The sequence below is a fragment of the Protopterus annectens genome, chromosome 4.part0 (assembly GCF_019279795.1).
Source record: "Protopterus annectens isolate FY-2018-M chromosome 4.part0, PAN1.0, whole genome shotgun sequence".
NCBI classification, from domain to species: domain Eukaryota; kingdom Metazoa; phylum Chordata; order Ceratodontiformes; family Protopteridae; genus Protopterus; species Protopterus annectens.
The window spans coordinates 572,997,422-573,015,711 of record NC_056733.1 but is presented as its reverse complement, the minus strand read 5'-3'; positions in this window follow the sequence as shown (position 1 = coordinate 573,015,711).

Here is an 18,290-nt window from a genome sequence, read left to right as displayed (position 1 = left end):
CTACACAACAAAGAATCATATAAAACAGTATATATGCGAGATGACATAACATGTACACATGACCTAGGTACTTTCTTACAAACTTTTATATCACTTAACATACCATTCATGGAATCTAAATACTATTTGTGGTCCATAACAATAACAGGACCTCCTTTCTCAGCTGGTTTGATAATGATAGATGAGTCATTCTTTAGATGCTGCAAAGCTCTCCATTCATCACTATTCAAATTCACAATTTTCTTATATTTATGGTTCATTACAGTATATAATTGTGACTCACATAATTTACTGAAAATGTCCAACACAGGGTGATTCATTGGAACAAAGTACTAGGTTTCCTAAAGTTATTAACTGAATCCCTATTATCAAATAATAGCTTTAAGCCAACAGTCCTAGTAAACATTTTCAAATCAATAATGGCTTCAGATAATCCCACTCCTTGTGAAGATGTAAAACACAAGCCTCTAGTTAATATAGAAGACTCACTATTACTTAGCTGTTTGGATGAAATGTTCCATATCAGTGAGGTATCAAATCCTGCCACATTTTCTTTCTAGTTTGCGGTTCTGTCTGTTCCTGCTTTATTTTCCTTTTGGTTCTCCCTTTGGTTATAGAAAATTCTTTAAGTGCTTGTGGAGCACTGGTCACTCCTTTGTTGAGAGTTAAAGGAAAAACCTGGAAGGCCATGTTGTTTCTGGGTGAACGCAATGAAATAAACTCAGCATTAGATGATGTACTAGTCTCACCCACAACTTCCTTGCCTGCATTGTGTTGAACAACAGCGACCTCTACTGTTGGTGGTGCAGTATCTCTCCTTCTGGTTCCACTATCTTTTCCCTGTAACAAGTGAGCTTCACTAGTTACACTGCTACAAGGAAGACTCACAAAGTTCATACCAGTTTGGATATCATCATTATTTTGGTGTAAGGTAGCAGTAGCAGATGTGGAAGATGTATCACAAATTTGCGAAATCTGGGCTAATGTATCACTGGCTAGTTCTCTTGCTCTCAGCCACACAAATACATGCCCTTCCCTAAAATCCATTCTATCTCTTTCCAGTATATCAAACTTAGACTGGAGCAGTTTCTTTTCAAACAGAGTCACTGAGTCTATTAGAGCACTTAATTTCTCAGCAACTAGCTCATGAGGAAACTGCGCATATACAGTTTGTTGTGCAACTTCTATCTTCTCTATAATTAATCTTTCTTCTGTGCTGGAAAAATCAGTTTACAGTCATATATAATTAAAACTTAAGTCAAGGTTAAACTTTTGACACTTAAATAGTTACTGTGGAAATTTCTCACTATAAGTGGGCATTTTCAGTATTCTTAGACCACGAGGAACAACCTTGAACTCAAGACAAGCTGCCAGATGATAGCGCTGAGTTTGTAAGTATTTAAGTCTATACATCTCATTCTCAATGGAATGAATACTTCTCAGAAATAAAGTAAAGTCCATTCCACTTGTTTCTGTTTTCATCCTTTCAAACACCATTTTCCCATCCAGGAAAGGATTGCTTTGGCTTCTTATACTACCGGATAAGTTCCCATTTAAAGATGCTATATTAGTTGATGGAATGCAGTCAAGCTGAAGATCAACCACACCTCCTTCAGCCATTGCTCCCAGTAACCACAAAAAATAAATATAGCAACCAAAGATAATAGTGCCACTGAAGATAAATTATTCACTAATAACCAAGAACTGCGTCCAAAAATCCATAAAAGTTAATCAAACAATGGACCTAAGTTAAAAATTTTATTAAAATCTAGACATTAGCACTTTCACAGTTTTAAGACTGCTTCATCAGATGTTTAAAAGCATTAAATCACACAAATGTTTAAATATTAAAGCTATGACAGCACAATCACCTGTTACATATGCAAATCAATAACTTAACAAGCATTTAAAGTAACTACTATTTAAAACTCATTACTCTAACCCTAACAAATGTATTTATTCAAAGGCCTGTCTTTTAAGATGAGTTTCAGTGGTACCTTGTCACTGAGGCCATATCCATTGTCTGCCCTCAATCTAATTATCCATTTCGTCTTCGAGACCTGCCAAAGGATATGATTATACATTTTTTGACAGGAAGCTTTAGGTCTTGGTTTTGACACCAGTTATTAGTTTGGGATGGCCCTGTTGAAGTATTTTGGTGTCCTCATCAGAGTTTATGATGGAACCAAATTCACAATATGCCAGCAATTTGTACTGGAACCATAACCTAAGCACCTACTAATGTTACTGCCTTTGTAATATTTGCCCAGGTGAAAGACATGCCCTTGCACTGCTGCATTCCTGCCTGGATTATTTTTTCTCCATTATCTTCAAGTTAGGTTTATCTTTTGTTGCCTCTATCTTATAGGATGCTCCCTCTTAACATGGGCTTTTTTTGTAAAGACTTCTGGAAAGAACATAAAAAACATGCACCTTTCTTGATGGTCCATTCCTTACCTTTACCCTTACTGAAGTGTGGATTTCTTAACAACACATAACTCACAGAATGTAAATTTTAATTGTCTGTCTTTCTGCCATTTATCAGTAATGCCATATCAAAATACAGACTTTGGCATTTATCAAACAGGTATGAAAGCTCAAGTAATGTAGTTGTTTCATCCAAAAAAACATAAACAAGAATCAAGTAGTGGAACTAAGTTAAAAACTTTTATTAAATTCTAGACATCAGCGCTTTCACAGTTTGAAGACTGCTTCATCAGATATTTAAATGCAGGAAATCACATGAATGTTTAAATACTAAAGATATGACATCACAACCAGACATCTGTTGCATATGCAAATTAATAACTTAACAAGCATTTAAAGTAACTACTATTTAAAACTCATTACTTTAACACTAACAAATGTATTTATTCAAAGGCCTGTTTTTTTAAAATGGGTTTCAGGGGGACCTTGTCATTGAGGCCATACCCAGTGTCTTCCCTCAATCTAATTATACATTTTGCCTCAGAGACCTGGGTTTTGTCTTCTATATCAACCCCCCCGTAACTGACACTAACTTTCTCCATTACTAAAAACTTAAAAGTGTGTGTGTGTGTGTGTGTGTGTGTGTGTGTGTGTGTGTGTGTGTGTGTGTGTGTGTGTGTGTGTGTGTGTGTGTGTATGTGTGCCCATGGTTATATATATGCTTGGTAAAAGCATTTGTAAGGCTTCCCCTCCTTATATCATATATATGCTCTCTTGTTCTCTCCCTGAAGTGTCTATTTATCTTATCTATGTAGAGCATTCTGCAGGAACAAATAGCTAAATAAACCACATTAGAAGTGTCACAATTAGCTTCTACATTAAACTTAAAGACTTGGTTAAAGCCAGGATACAAAAATTCTCCAGAAGAGTCAATATACATACAGAAACTACACCAGTCACAAGGAGTTGTAAGTGAAGCAGTTTCTCTCTGTTGAAGTATATTCTCAACCTTGGGGTAGCATAACTTACATTTCAAGTTTTTCTTATTCCTAAAAGAAAAATTTGGTTCATCTCCCACAAATTGTCTAATAGCGGAGTTACTAGTTAATATTGGCCAATTCTTCTTTACAACACTAGTTATAACATTGGTGTTGTTTCCATAAAACATGGGCATGCATACTCTATTACGAGTTGGCCTGACTAAACCATTTGGACTTTCTGTTGCTTGAGAAAAATATGGTTTCGCTATGGTGGACCTATAAGCATTCACATCTGATAATGTCCCTTCTGTATCTTTATTCTGGTAACCCTGATCACTTAACCTAATTCTTAGGTCATTCAGATCATCTTCAAACTTTCTGTCATTAGGATGTAGTCTTGACATTCTAAGTCCTTGCCCTTTGACTATATTCTTAAAAATATGGCCTGGATGCATGCTGGTTCTGTACAATAAATTATTCCTATGACATTCTTTTTTAAAAATCATAGTACAAATTGAATTATCATTCTTCTTATACACTTTACATCAAGGAAATTAATCTCAGTCCTGGAAGTATCCATGTCAAACTTCAAAAATGATGTACTACTATTGAAATATTCAAAAAACATACACAATTCATGTCCAGTTCCATCCCACAGCAAAAACAGGTCATCTACAAACCGTCTATAGAAAATAACATGTTGAAATTTACAGGTTCTTAAAAATGTGTCATTCTCCCATTTGGCCATTACTAAATTTGCCTAACTATTTGCCGTAGGCATGCCCGTTTCAACACCTTCTCTTTGCAAATATAAGTTCTAGTCAAATAAGAACATAATATTTTCAAGTATTAATTCCATTAACAAACATATTAGATCTATGGAACTATGTGAAGTTTCTTGTTCCAATAAATAGCTTCTTATATCAATTCCCTTCACATTAGATATTGTAGTGAACAATGAATGTACGTCAAGTGTAACAAATAACACTTCACTAAAATTAATAGGTGTCTTATGGAAAAACACATACAAATCATTTAAAAACTGTTTTCTGTCCCTTAAAATAAACTCATTTTTATCAACTACTGGTCTTAAATATTTTTCAACGTATATTGACAGGGGTTCCATGCACCACCCTCAACCAGACACTATAGCCCTAAATGGCAGTCGAAGTGGATCTTTATGTATCTTTGGAAGCACATGAATCACAGGGACAATGGGATCATCAACAAAAAGTATTTAAACATATCATAATCAAAACATCTACACAGCAAAGAATCATATAAAACAGTATATATGCGAGATGAAATAACATTTACACATGACATAGGTGCTTTTTTATAAACTTTTCCATCACTTAACATACTATTCATGGAATCTATATACTATTTGTGGTCCATAACAACAACAGGACTTCCATTGTCAGCTGGTTTGATAATGATTGGTGAGTCATTCTTTAGATGCTGCAAAGCTTTCCATTCATCACTATTTAAATTCACAATTTTCTTGTATTTCTGGTTCATTACAGTATATAATTATGACTCACATAATTTACTGAAAATGTTCAACACAGGGTGATTCATTGGAATGAAGTACTAGGTTTCCTTAAGTTTTTAACTGAATCCCTATTACCAAATAATAGCTTTAAGCCAATAGTCCTAGTAAACATTTTCAAATCAATAATGGCTTCATATAATCCCACTCGTTGTGAAGCTATAAAAGACAAGCCTCTAGTTAATATAGAAGACTTACTATTACTTAGCTGTTCTGATGAAATGTTCCGTATCAGTGAGGTATCAAATCCTGACACATTTTCTTTTTAGTTAGTGGTTATGTCGGTTTCTGCTGTATTTTCCTTTTGGTTCTCCCTTTGGTTATAAAAATTCTTTCAGTGCTTGTGGAGCACTGATCACTCCTTTGTTGAGAGTTAAAGGAAAAACCTGGTAGTCCATGTTGTTTCTGGGTGAACGCAATGAAATAAACTCAGCATTAGATGATGTACTAGTCTCACCCACAACATCCTTGCTTGCATGGTGTTGAACAACAGCGACCTCTACTGTTGGTGGTGCAGTATCTCTCCTTCTGGTTCTACTATCTTTTCCCTGTAATGAGTGAGCTTCACTAGTTACACTGCTACAAGGAAGACTCACAAAGTTCATACCGGTTTGGATATCACCATTATTTCTGTGTAAGGTAGCAGTAGCAGATGTGGAAGATGTATCACGAATTTGAGAAGTCTGGGCTAATGTATCCCTGGTTAGTTCTCTGGCTCTCGGCCACACAAATACATGCCCTTCCCCAAAATCCATTCTATCTCTTTCCAGTATATCAAACTTAGATTGGAGGAGTTTCTTTTCAAACAGAGTCACTAAGTCTATTAGAGCACTTAATTTCTCATCAACTAGCTCATGAGGAAACTGCTTGCATACAGTTTGTTGTGCAACTTCTATCTTCTCTATAATTAATCTTTCTTCTGTGCTGGAAAAATCAATTAACAGTCATATATAATTACAATTTAAGTCAAGATTAAGCTTTTGCCACTTAAATAGTAACTGTGGAAATTTCTCACTGTAAGTGGGCATTTTCAGTATTCTTAGACCACGAGGAACAACCTTGAACTCAAGACAAGCTTCTAGATGATAGCGCTGAGTTTGTAAGCATTTAAGTCTATACATCTCATTCTCAATTGAATGAATACTTATCAGAAATAAAGTAAAGTCCATACCACTTATAACTGTTTTCATCCTTTCAAACACCACTTTTCCATCCAGAAGAGGATTGCTTTGGCTTCTTATACTATCGGATAAGTTCCCATTTAAAGATGTTATATTAGTCGATGGAACATAGGCAAGCTCAAGATCAACCACACCTCCTTCATCCACTGCTCCCAGTAGCCACAAAAAATAAATATAGCAACTAAAGATAATAGTGGCACTGAGGATAAATGATTCACTAAAAACCAAGAACTGCATCCAAAAATCCATAAAAGTGAATCAAGCAATGGACCTAAGTTAAAATTTTTTATTAAAATCTAGACATTAGCACTTTCACAGTTCAAAGACTGCTTCATCAGTTGTTTAAATGTATTAAATCTCACGAATGTTTAAATACTAAAGCTATGACATCACAACCAATCATCTGTTACATATGCAAATCAATAACTTAACAAGCATTTAAAGTAACTACTATTTAAAACTCATTACTCTAACCCTAACAAATTTATTTATTCAAAGTCCTGTCTTTTAAAATGGGTTTCAGTTGGACCTTGTTGTTGAGGCCATATCCAGTGTCTGCCCTCAATCTAATTATCCATTTGGCCTCAGAGACCTGCCAAAGGATATGATTATACATTTTTTGACAGGAAGCTTTAGTCCTTGGTTTTGATACCAGTTATTAGTTTGGGAAAGGCCCTGTTGAAGTATCTTGGTGTCCTCATCAGAGTTTATGATGGCACCAAATTTACAATGTGCCAGCAATTTGTACTGGAACCATAATCTAAGCACCTACTAATGTTACTGCCTTTGTAATATTTGCCCAGTTGAAAGACATTCCCTTGCACTGTGCATTCCTGCTTGGATTCTTCATTCCCCACAATCTGTAAGTTAGGTGTTACCTTTTGTTGCCCCCATCTTATACAATGCTCCCTTTCTACATGGGCTTTTTTGTAAAAACTTCTGGAAAGAACATAAAGACATACACCTTTCTTGATGGCCCATTCCTTGCCTTTACTCTTTCTGAAGTGTGGATTTCACAACAACACATTACTCACAGAATGTGAATTTTAGTTGTCTGGCTTTTTGGCATTTATTAGCAATGCCATATCTAAATACAGACTTTGGCATTTATCAAACAATAATGAAAGCTCAAGTAAGTAGTTGTTTCAGCCATTAACACTGATAATCATTAAATAAAAGGTTATCATGTAACATTTTCTTCTTACTGCATCTAACAATCCACATTACTGGGACATAGGATAAATACATGTTTCAGACACCGAACTACATCTGTGAGAAGCTCAGCTATGTGATAACATAATCCAATCCTGCTAGTAGCCAAAGAAAAGTCCCAAAAAAGCTGAGAAAAAATGGTAATTTTAATTGTCTCATAGCACAATGTACATATTCACTTTAGCATCTACAGAAGCTATATCTAAATGTTTCATTAATGTCACTTCAGCTTTAGTCAGATGCCAAACAGTAGCACAGTTACAACCCTTCAGATTCAAAAGACAAACAAAAGCAGCAACAAAGAAATTCTTCTTTTTAAGTCAACAGTCTCCTTCTCAAAGAAAGTGGCCAATACATCGCATTGTTTCTGAGCCTTGCATCGGTTACTACAGAAAGAAGAGTAAATATGCAACCAAACGCACATACACATACACACACAGTCATGTCCTATTTCCCATTTTTTTAAATTAACAGTGAAATTCACTTTTAAAATGCCTTTTCCACATTGTTAACATCATGTATTTTGCCCACGTGTGCAGGAAGGTTCCACTACAAGCATATGAATCCCAAGCACTCAGAACCCGCTGTTCTGAATCTAGTGGTTTTAGCATCTTGTATCTTGGGTGGGTTGCTGCTTACAGTGGGAACAGAATGCTGTTTGAGCACAACCTTGAATGTGAATTCAGTCAAGCAGCTGTGGTGAGGGGTTAAGATTAAGGAGTGTTAGGGATGGGATTAAGGAGTGTGAGGGATGGGATTGAGTGTGAGGGGAGGGATTAAGGAGTGTGAGGGGTGGGATTAAAGAGTTTGAGGGTTAAGATGAAGGACTGTGAGGGTTAGGATTAAGGAATGTGAGGGTTATGATTAAGGAGTGTGAGGGTTAGGATTAAGGAGCAGTGGGATTTAGGATTAAGGAGCAGTGGGGTTTAGGATTAGTTTTACAGTTAGGGAGTGAGAGCAGAATTTAGATTTAGGGAGAGAGGTAGAGTTTAAGGTTTAGACAGCAAATGGAGACTTAGAATTAGGGAGGTGGAGTGGAGTTTTAATGTTAGGGACAGTGGAGTTGTATTGGGAACTGGTGGGAGTTTTAGGTTTAGGGTGTTAGGTTCTGGTATGGATATGAAGTGTATAGGACTAGGTGTTCAGAGGGCTCTTCAGAAACAGGCAATTGGGATAGTGGGAGCTCAAATACTTGCATTTTTGAGCAAGTGGCAGCAACCAGGTGCATAGCAAACTACTAGTACTTGGATATCTGCAGTAGACCTATAAAGGAAGGTCTTGTGTAAAACTGACGAGAAGTTATAATATGTTACTAGCATGTAGACTACCAAAGCAAGAATACCCTGTTTGACTTTCTCATATGGCAGGCTGCTAAAATTATAACATAAGGTATAATATAACGTGTTTGTGGCAGAAGCGTACACAACCAGTTAGTCTGAAAGGATGGTCCAAACAGTGGACAAATCATATGTTGTAATCACATTCTACAAAGGGGCAGGCAGACAACTCCCTTTATCCATTTCAGACAGACTGGTGGTAGTGAGTTATGCATGGGAAAGGGGAAATGAGCAGGTCTTTGCTGCTCTGGTGCAATAACATAGGAAACACACATTTCCAGAAGATGATACTAAAGCTTATCTCCTACAGTGTAAGAAATACCATTTTTTATTTTTTCAGTAGCCAAGTATTACAAGACTTGCAATGGATCTAGTTACATCTTTAAGAAAATGAACAAGAAAAAAGATAGGTGCTTGTTAATTTTTATCAACAACAACAGTAATAATAATAATAAGAATGTTTTATTAATGTCAAGAAATAGTTTGCAAATATAATTTTTCACAAAGGTTTTGTAATGTAACATCTTGCTGTGAGTCTGAAATCACATGAAACCATAAGTGAGAGTCCAACAGCCAAATGCAAATGAGGTGAATTTGCAATTCAGGAAGCTTGCTACCGGCCATGCAGGACTAGTGCAATCTGTAGAAATGTACTCGGTTAGTAGCCGAGTACATTTCTGCAAAATCCAAAATGGAGCTGTGACAGCTCCAAATAAAGGCTGCATATCATCTAGGAAGCATGCCAATGGCCAAGTATAAGGCCATTGGCATTGCAAACAGCCAAAAAAATAAAAAAATCTACTTTTATTTTTTTTTTTAGCCGATCTCGGCTGTTCAAGTGTAGGGCAGTGGTGCGCAAACGGGATTGGGTGGAAAATAACAAAATAAACCTAAATTAAGCATTCTAACTAAAATCACTATTCTGCTATGCAAGTCAATGGCAAGCAGAAGGCAACATGGTTAATGAGTAGTGGTTGCTAAGGGGGGAGGCTCAGTGTGAGACATGTAAATATGCATCAGCAGGCAATCCTATGCAAATGAGGGGAATGATAGCGAATCCCAGTTTTCCCCAGCATACTAGTCAGGTCCCAACAGTGTAAGAGCAGGAATAGCTTGGTGCAAGCCTAGGAGTTAGGTGACATCATGGGGGGGTGTGTTAGGCATACTGTAAGCAGAATGGAGCCCTGTGGCTTGGGTTTGAGCCTAGTTTAGCACAGCTAAGCTAGGGGATGTGTCTGAATCTGCCTAGCACTCTTTACATTGCCTAAGTGGGTGTGCGTGTTGCGCACTGGGTTTCAAAGGAAGAAATAAAAAAGGTTAAACCAGGAAATAGCAGCACTGTGCACATTTGAGCACTCTGTTTGTGCGGCGTGCCCCTGGGCTTAAACAGGAAGGCAATGGGAAGGGAAAACAGCAGTAGGAAGGTAATCAAGGAGAATTAGCACATGAAATGTATCAGTATCAGCCAATTACACAGGCAGCAGACCAGCCCAGCCCAGAATGCTACTATAAACTATGCAAACACCTTCCCCTCTGGATTTTCCCACACTCTACACCACCAGTGTAAACAAGCGGGGAACTTTTAACACACACAACAGCACAATGATAGGGGCTGCAATAGCTATTATAGAACAACCTGTGGAAGAGGCTGAGGGTGGTGAGGATGTGAATGTTGTCAACTAGCCCACAGTGAGGAGATGAAGAAGAGTGTACAGACCAAGGGTAGCCAACCAGGGGCTACATGAGCTGGAGACAGTGGAGTGCTATAGGGTGGGCAGGGACCTCCTACAGCAAATTGTTGAGCTGTGCCCACCACACCTCACACATAGACCCAACAGAGGGAACCCATCCCAGTAGATACCAAAGTATGTGTAGGCCTAAGAATACTAGCTACAGGTACTTTCCAAAGGCCAACTGGGGATATGATGGGGATCTCACAGACATCAGCATCCAGGGTACTCCACCAGTTTCTGGATGCCATGTCAGCACATGCCGGAGAGCACGCATATTTCCCCAACACCCGTGAGACATTGGTCAGTAATATGCAACTGTTCCACCAAATAGCAGAATACCCTGAGGTAGTGGGTGTGATAGACTGCACACACATATGCATCAAAGCACCACCCGGTGAGTGGGATAGGGTCTACATCAACTGCAAGGGCTTCCCCTCCATGAACTGCCAGTCATGTGTGATGCCCAGGGCATAATAATGAATGTAGCTATCACGATTCCCACATCTGGCATCTGACGCAGCTGTACCAGAGATTTGCCAATGGGGACATCCCTGATGGTCACCTAGTGGGGGATGCTGGATATGCACTGGAGCCGTGGCTGATGACACCCATCAGAAATGCACACACACCCAAACAAGAACTCCATAATGAGGCACACGCACAGACCTGAATTATAGCAGAGCATGTGTTTGGGATGCTCAAGTCATGGTTCTGGTGCCTGGACACATCCGGTGGAGCATAGCAGTACTCACCAGCTACATGTACCCAAATTGTCCTTGTATGTGCCATGCTACACAATATGATACTGTGGAAACAGCTGCAGCAGGAACAGCATGGGGCAGGGCCACACAGCCCCCCACCATTGCCAAGGCTTGGATAGGCACAGAGTGATTCGGAGGAGGAACAGCATCAGCCTGCCCCAGTAGGCAGAAGGAGGCATGCCCAGTAAGCCCTGGCCTTGGCAAAGAGGCAACGCATAGCACATATACACTGACACAGGAGGGACCCAGGGAATAACACCTCCCTCTGACTCTTACATACAGTAAAAGGGATGCCAAACATTACACTACCTGTGCTCAACCATGTGTAGGGAGTGTACCATGTGCATCCAACATAGGCAGCCCTGCAGCACCACCCTCAATATTGGGACAACCACAAGGTAAGTGACTCACACATGCCAGTCAGAGGGGTTCACATACCCAACAACAGTCACAGCCAGCAGGACAGGTGTAAACAAACCCAAACAAAGGATGTGCTATGGCCTCTGAATGATGCCTATGGGTAACCCCCAGGCCTACACAGACAGACTACAGCAGGTCAGGCAGTGGGATGTCAGTTCTGAAGGGTAGGAAGTCAGAAACTAATACATAGGTAAATCAAAGCTATGATCTGTAGTACACTGTTATGCCTCTAGTCAGCATGAGAGGTAAGAATACAGAATGAAATGGAGTACCTGACATACCAGTACCCCCAATCCTGTGTGGAAATGTAGAAATAGTCAGGTGTGCCCCCCATCCTATGTAAAACTGTAGTAACAGTCAATGCCAAATGATCAACGGATACCCTGCAGAAACATTTTGCTACCTGTAGGTGTATAACACAAAGGTCAGCACTGCAGTACAAATTACCTGGACTCATTCCACACAGTCAATACAGACAGGCATACTCGGCATGCTCACACACTTAAACACATGAAGGTCTTGTCTGCAAAGACCAGTGCACCAGACATATCTGGCAGTTGCAGATGTTAGTGCAGACACTCCTCAGTATGCACCACACATGCTCTGCACACACAGTGGATAGGAATAAAGACATATATCTAAGGGCAACACACTATAACAAAGGTAGAAGTACATAGATGTGTGGAAGAGGGTGACTGTGACAAGGAGCCATCCAAGCCTGTCCCATCCAGCACACAGCCAAAGGTCCACAATCACATGAGGTACAGATGTCACTCACTGTACATACTAGCCACCGGTATCCGTCAGCAGTACATACTATGTGGTGTATGTGCTAGAAGTGCAACATGACTGTACAAGGAAGTAGTCATCTAGCAGATGTATACACATACCTATGATATATGACCCTGTGTGTGCCTGCATGTGGTGTGTCAACCCCTAGATGAATGGGCTATGGCCCATGGCCACATACTGCCCTCCCCATATCCCTACTATGACAAGCCTGCTGAGGTCATCCACCTAGAAATACACCTTTGGGAGAATTATAGCCCAGTATCTCTGTAGTGCATCCTATAACTGCGGGCTCCTGTAGTGTGATAAATTAGTAAGGTAGGAGTTCTAATCCTAGATTTGGCAAGTGTGTGTGTGTGTGTGTGTGTGTGTGTGTGTGTGTGTGTGTGTGTGTGTGTGTGTGTATTTATGTCTGTCTGACACTGTCTGTGTAGACAGCAATGCTTTTTAGGGTACTCACACTCCCTACAATTCAAATGCTGTACTTTGGCAAGGCTGCTGATGTCATCCACATAAAAATATACCTCTGGGAAGGTTGCAGCCCAGTAATCTCCATAGCATGTCCTATAACTGCATACTGCTGTAGTGTGATAAATTTGTTAGGTAGGAGTTCTAATTCCAGACTTGGCAAGTGTGTGTGTGTGTGTGTGTGTGTGTGTGTGTGTCTGTCTGAATCTGTCTGTGTAGAAAGCAATGCTTTTTAGGGTAGTCACACTCCCTACAATTCAAATGCTGTACTTTCGCAAGGCTGATGATGTCATCCACCTAGAAATACACTTCTGGGAAGGTTGTAGCCCACTAATCTCCATAGCATGTCCTATAACTGCGTACTGCTGTAGTGTGCTAAATTAGTTAGGTAGGAGTTCTAATCCCAGAATTGGCAAATATGTGTGTGTCTATCTGAATCTATCTGTGTAGACAGCAATACTTTTTAGGGTACTCACACTCCCTACAGTTCAAATGCTGTACATTGGCAAGGCTGCTGATGTCATGCACCTAGAAATACACTCTGAGAAGGTTGTAGCCCATTAATCTCCATAGCATGTCCTATAACTGCATACTGCTGTAGTGTGTTAGAATAGTTAGGTAGGAGTTCTAATCCCAGACTTGGCAAGTGTGTGTGTGTGTGTGTGTGTGTGTGTGTGTGTGTGTGTGTGTGTGTGTGTGTGTGTGTGTATGTGTGTGTGAGAGAGAGAGCAATGCATTTCAGGCTACTCACACTCCCTGCAATTCAAATGCCCTACTTTGGAAATCTTGCTGATGTCATTCACTGTGAAATACACCAGTAATCTCCATGGTGTGTCCTATAACTTCATCATGCTGTTGTGTGATATAGAGCTCTGGTCGGGGTTCTATCCCCACACATGATAGTTGTGGATGTTTTGTGTGTGTGACTATGTGTAGGGAGCAATGCATTTTAGGCTAGTCAAACTCCCTACAATTTAAATGCCCTACTTTGGCAATCTTGCTGATGTCATTCACTGTGAAATACACCTTTGAAAAAGGGGCACTTCTGTAATTTCAGTGGTGCGTCCTATAACAGCATCATGCTGTACTGTGATATAGAACTCTGGTAGGGGTTCTATCCCCACACATGACAGTTGTGGATGTTGTGTGTGTGTGTCTATGTTTGTGAAGGGAGCAATGCATTTTAGGCTAGTCACACTCCCTACAATTCAAATGCCCTACTTTTGCAATCCTGCTGACATCATTCATTGTGAAATACACCATTGGGGAAGGAGAGCTTCAATAATCTCCATGAGGTGTCCTATAACGGTGTAGTGCTATAGTGTAATATACTAGTAAGGTAGGAGTTCTAATCCCATGCACAACATAGGTGTGTGTGTGTGTGTGTGTGTGTGTGTGTGTGTGTGTGTGTGTGTGTGTGTGTGTGTGTGTGTGTGTGTGTGTGTGTCTGTTTTTGTCATTCGTATCCTGTTGTGGCAGTGGTTGTGAGTGTGTAACAATTTTACTTAATGTGGAGAGGATTTTGCTAACTTCTTATATGGTGGGCCAAGTATATTTCACAATGTCCACCATACAGGGATAACAGATGTGAAATAGCCAAAAGGCTGGTGTGCAAATCCAAACCCCTAAATGTGACATTTATGCCAGCTGAACAATGTTCACAACCCTTGTATTACCCAGGGTACACTCTCAACCCATGTCTAATACACACAAACACACACACACACACACACACACACACACACACACACACACACACACACACACTGGCCTAGGCAACAGCTGCTATGTTGGTAGTACCCTGCATATTGCCCACTGATAGTAACCATGGTGTGATTGCAGTGGGCTACAGAGGGCATGGCATCCTGTCCATCAGTCCAATAGGCATGTACATGTTGACAGTGTACCTCCCCCATGTTCCCCACTGGATACCTGCAACACCTGTGGTGGCACCAAATGTTACCCACAAAGGACATAACATGCCTGAAACACAAGCCCTGTATGGACAGATGCCACCAACATCAGGGAATACCGGTATCATGCTAAAAATGTAGGTGCAGGGCCAACCTGCTGTCCATGAACAGTTCCCACCACATGAGGCCAGGACTGGCAGATCTGATGATAACAAGCTGTGTACACAACATGGGCCAGACACCTCAGGTACAGTACCACATGTCACTGTACATGCATGTGGGAGGTGTGTACATCCCAGACACTGTCCATATCATGGATGAAGGAACACATACATGGCAAGCAATGCACAGCATTGGCCACATGCAATAGTCACCCAGGTGACTGGATGGTGAATACAATACCCACCTGTGTGGGCATCTCCAGACACTACACCCCTGAGCCACAATGCAGACCATTGTCATGTAGCCTGATGCCAAGGTAAACCCATTACCTAGCCTTGTATAGCCATCTGGCACTGTCAACCACAATACACCCGTGAAGTAGTGCATACATGCATGTCAGTACTGGCACCCATGTCTGTGTGTGTGGTGTATGATGTGTATGACCACATTCACACTCACTACAACCCCATTGGCATACTGAAGCATGCTGTCTGATGTCAGATACCTCCATATACCCTTTGCACATATAACCTCCATATGACCCCAGTGGTGCATGTGATACCTGCATAGTACTGTGTTGTGGCAATCCCACTAGTGCTGAGTTGTATTCATGGCCCTGCCAAGTGTGGCAATGTGTGTGTGCCCCTGTGAGAGTGTGGGTGTGTTGACGCTGAAACCTGTTCATGCGGGCAGGTATGTGTACAACACCTACCACATAGCTATCATATCCCTGTTGCAGATGTCACTCACCATCACATATAAGTTCTGGGGGCTCCACAACAGGTAACCCATGTGGCGCTTCCAATAACTGCATGGACATGTGATAGTACTGCATAGTCATTGGAGGTTTGATTCCCTGTACTGGTAGGTGTGTGACACAAAAATGCATAGGTTTTACTGTCTTATGCCTCCCTAGCTTTTCTGTGCCTGTGTCTGCCTCTCTTACTCCCTCTCTGATGGATGTGGAGACTTACGCCTGCTTTGCTTGGGCAGCAGCATGTGTATTTTAAGTGATGCTCAGGATCAGCTGATGGTCTCTGCATGAATTGCAGCCCTCCTCTAAATGATTGTATGTGGAACAGCTGTGGTAACATTCCCATAGCCAAGTGCATGGAAACATACATCAATATCTAGGAACAGCATGTTGATGTTGGGCCTTTCATTCACTGTGAGCAGGAACTCGACCTGTTGTATGGCAAACAGCATCTCAGATGGATTGGGGTTTACCTCTAACAACATACACTGTGGAAACAGGCCAACACACAGGAGGGGGATGTGCCTGACCTGACTACAGACTGTAAGTGCTGCTATACTACATTTGGAATAATGTTGGTTTAAAGGGGTGTGTGTGGATATGGCTGTCCTACATGTTTTAATAACTGCTATGTCAGTGCTATGTTTATGAGGAAACCCCATCTGTAGGGTCATCTGCAGACTGGGCAGTGTGTGGTGCCTTTTGTTTCATGTGTTACCCACAGTGCACATATCCATGAACTGCAGAATGTAGTGTGAACATTGCAGTCTGTAGATGGTGACAGCCATGAGAGTTACTGACTTCATATACCTCCTAGGACATATGGTGCAACAAACCCTGTTACAACAGTACATGCATGAGGTTATCACAGCAACATCTCAATATTGGCCTTGTGTGTGTGCCTCCAGCCACAAACCCTGACAACCTTTGTACATATGTCATGCAGTAAGGGGTGCAGATGTACTGTACACCATAATTAGTGACATCATATCTGATAAGCCAGTGAGATATCAGACTGCTACACATGTAATGTATAGCAGGGGTTATATTTGATGACATAACCTGGACATTCAGTGGTTGTGTGTACAGTATTGATGTCTGTGTACTTATGGTGATTGTCAGTAGTGTGTGTATTGTTAATATGTGCCTTGGCCTGTGTATAGACTGTGGTAGTTGTCATTGTTCTTGGTCCTGTTCTATCTGATGTTACATGATGCTCCACTCTATGTTACCTGATCGGCTAACATGTTTGTAAGGCCATACATGCACATGTCCCATACCACAGACAGGCAGTGGACTACTGTGTAGCAGCCCAGTATATGTAGGGTTAGTGTGTGGGTGGCAAATATGAGGTTGGTGTTGAACAGATAGTCCATATACTGTAATAATACGCTAGCATGTCATATGTAGCTATGGCTGTGTTCACATTGGTTGTGGTGATGCACTTATACATATCGACATACATAGATGGATATGTATATGTACATAGATATATAAATAAACACCCATATATATACATATACAGAGCAATATATGTCTACACATATACAGATAGAGATACATATGCACATATACGTATGGATATCTACGTATATTTTGACAGAAGTAGGTATATCAGAACAGATATGTATGCACATATAGTTATTGATATCTACATATATACCAACATAACTAGGCATATATGTACACAAAGTTTATGCATAGATACATAGCTATATATACATATATCTATATATACATATATATGTGTATATATATATATATATATATATATATATATATATATATATATATATATATATATATATATATATGTATATATACATAAATCTAGATATACATATATGTATATGGAAGCACTACAGAATACTGAAAGCCCAAAGTCCTGAAGACCATCAGGGGTGAGCTGCCTTAAGGTATATGGATGTACATTATCATACAATCCACCTTGGTTAAATGCAGGCCTACTGCCACCTGCCATATAGACTGTTCTGTTTGTCAGTGTTGCTTGTGATGGTGTTAGTTGTGCCTTCTTATGTAACAGTTACATCACAGTGTGTCACGCTGAGGTCTTTAACCCCTAGGGATTCTCTACAGATTGTAGATAGAGGCTGGTGAACTATACACCTGCATTACTTACCGTTGATTGTTTGGTATCCTGTGACCTAGTCTGTCTTTACTATTGTACTACTTGATGGCCTTGGCCTGGACAGCAACATTTGTTAACTTTTCCAGAATACTGCATTAGTATAACTGTTTCACAGTTGCATTACTCAGTTTATATTGATGCCCATGTCTAAACAGCAATATGGCATGGCATATACAACTGTAATAGTACACAAATAAAGCTTTCCCATTTATGCACACCTGTGTGTGGTGTTATATCCTTTGATATCTCTGTGGGTATAAGTTGCAGGCAATGAAAGTCATTTGTATGGGTGGCTCATACAGTGTCCAGTTGGTAAGGTGGTAACTGTAGGAATAGTGGCTGTTCTATATTGTGTGCATGTACTACATATGTAGCTTACTGTACATATCTCTGCATGTGTATGTGTAGTTATATATATATATATATATATATATATATATATATATATATAT